This window comes from Rhagoletis zephyria, unplaced genomic scaffold, assembly GCF_001687245.7.
Source record: "Rhagoletis zephyria isolate East Lansing unplaced genomic scaffold, Rhagoletis_zephyria_1.1 Rzeph_scaffold_07266, whole genome shotgun sequence".
Classification (NCBI taxonomy): Eukaryota; Metazoa; Arthropoda; class Insecta; order Diptera; family Tephritidae; genus Rhagoletis; species Rhagoletis zephyria.
The window spans coordinates 11983-14705 of NW_016164349.1; the positions used below are offsets into that span (position 1 = coordinate 11983).

At 33.9% G+C, this 2723-nt stretch overlaps 1 long non-coding RNA gene across 2 annotated transcripts in view; it reads left to right on the forward strand.

The window, feature by feature from the left end:
* Positions 1-1965, forward strand: part of LOC108374039 (uncharacterized) — a 13055-nt gene extending 11090 nt beyond the window's left edge. For both annotated transcript variants that reach the window (XR_001849015.1, XR_001849014.1), the window contains exon 2: positions 1151-1965. This is a non-coding gene — a long non-coding RNA (uncharacterized LOC108374039). The remainder of the gene's footprint in view (positions 1-1150) is intronic.
* The last annotated feature ends 758 nt before the right edge of the window (positions 1966-2723 follow it).

Genomic DNA, 2723 nt, shown 5'->3' on the forward strand with positions numbered 1-2723 from the left:
TATATATATATATATATATATATATATATATATATATATATATATATATATATATATTAAAAAAATCTGCAATGATCTAAAAATAAAAATCTTGATATTTAACACTTATTTTCGGCCCCTGTATGCCGTTTGGTTCGCCCACAAAAATAAATTTGGTATGACATGAAGCTGCTATTTTTCTAAACCCAACTGTATGGCAAAACGCATATTACTAACAAAAGACCAGCGCAACAAACGCAATAACTGCTGCAGAGCCAAACACGTAAACGATTGTTAACCATTCAAAGTATTCTGATTAAGCAAACCGAACAGTTCGAGTGTTACAGTGGCGGTAGCAGCAAATAAAGTAATACAAAAAAAAAAACTAAATAAGTATATGCATACTTATAGTAATGTATATACGTATAAAAATATGATTGTATGTTTAATATTGCAAATTCGAATTTGTTTAGTGCTGAGTAGGTATATATTTTTTGCCTAGTTTATGTGTGGCCAAACGTTGGGTAATAAATTATCACAACAACTATACATAGCAATATTAACTGTGTTAAATACATATGTGCTTAATGCAAATAGAGAAAGATAATGCAAAAATAAGTCACAAAAGGTAAACGTGAGTAATATGTATTAAAAGGCAGTAAAAAAAAAAACAAAAACAACTTCAGTATGAGTGCGTGAGGCTGACTTGAATGCGTTGTGTGCCCCTTAAAAAAAGGGTTTGCATCTTTCGAAATGAAAAAAATAAAAATAAACAATTGGCTTTCCGTCAGCTCTGAAAGAGTCAAGTGAAATACAGAAAAAGCTACTTGCTCTACGGTACATAATGTGTATATCATATAATCAAAAAAGGTGTAAATGTGTGGAAAAGTGTTCCAAAAGTCAGCGACTAACAAACCACTCTACGAAAAATATTTGCGAAATGTGCAAAAGTTATACATAAGTGCTTTAAAAATCTAAACTACATAGTACATACATACATATGTATGTATGTATATGTAGGTATGAATTTATGTGTGCATACACAACTCACCAGAAAAAAAAACTCATTTTCCTTTTCTTCAACGACGTCAATTTGTATTTCTTAGGTTTTACTTTGTGTTTGCATTTAATTTATTTACATATTTCTTCTCTCTATTTGGTCTATAAAAAGACACCATTCCATTGTTTGGGCCACACTTTTATTATTTCTTATCTAAGTGAAAGTACGTTGGCCAAGTTCAAGGATACGCACGTAGAGCGCGCGATAGAACAGCAACAGTGGCAATAGCAACAGCAGCAGCAACTAAAAAAAAAAAAAATTAACAACAAAAACGAATAAGTGCACATTGGTGAAAGAAGATTTTCTCACCATAACGAAAGCAACAACAACAAAAAGCAAATACATTAACTTCATTACTGAACGCAACAAGAGCGCACTTGGGGTTTTCACCGGACAGTGAACCAAAAACCACCTAAAATCAAATACAATTTTCACCCTCCCCCAGCCACCTACATATGTACGTCAGCACCGACAACCCCTTGAAAATACAGAGTTGAAAACAACAACACTTAAGTGCATATACACTTACAAAAATTTGTTGCTTTTGTATACATATGTATGTACGTTTGTTAAAACTGTTTGCGAATTTAGCTCGCGTCAAATAACTGTGCTTTTTAATACATACTTAGTATTATGTAGTAGTCAGCCTTCTCGGTTGAACTGTGTGCGCGCGCGTTTGTTTTGCATTGCCCACGTGGGCGGGAGGCCAAACAATACTTAACACAGGATCATTCAACTTCACAGCAGCAACAGCAGTAAAAAAATAAAGAACATTTTCAACAAGTAGATATTTGATTCCTTTGGAGGAATTAACTCACACAAACAACGCACACACACTCATTCGCATTTCCAACCCCGCCCAAGAGTGCCGTCATTGCCACCGGTGCAGTTGGCAATCAGCCGTCTTCGCTTTGCAAACAAAAAAAGAAAGCAACAAACTTAAACACTGTTGGAGGTCAGCTGCTGCGGAGGAGCAAGTGAATTGCGTCGCAAAATTTTCTCTCACCCGATCGCTGAGACGTTGCACATATATAGAAAACGCGAAAAAAGCTCGAAAAAGGTGAGTGAACGACATGTCTCTGTAGAATGTCTGTAACTGCGAATTTAGCAGTGTAGTCATTTACATTAGGGTGCAACACTCTCCATAAAAAAATGTGTCTGTTTTCCATCGGAATTATAAAATGCATTATACATATTTTAGGGCTTCCGCCAACATTTTTCGGAAAAAATATGCAAAAAACATTAAGATTTACGTGTGATGGACCCGTAAGAAAATACATCGCAGAATCTAGTTTTTATAAATAAAATTATTTTTTTGTATAAATGTATATTTTTGAATTCGCCTCAGATGATAGACGAGTTTAAGCTTAAAAGGTCTGCATAAAAATGTTTAAACATTTCATCAACGGCATAAAATAAAAGATTTTTGTAGGTATTTTCAAATCGATCTAGCTCCCGTAAATCTGAATATTTGTCTAGAATATTTTTGCTGAAGTTTAAAATATAATAACTTTTATAGTTCCACTGGAAAACCCGCAAATTTTTTTGGAAATGCACCCTAATGTACATATAGATAAATATGGATGTATGTATGTATATTGGACATTTGTTATGTATGTACGCATCAGCCGCTACCCACGCGTTATTCATTGTTACCATACCATTATCCATAAATAAGTATGTA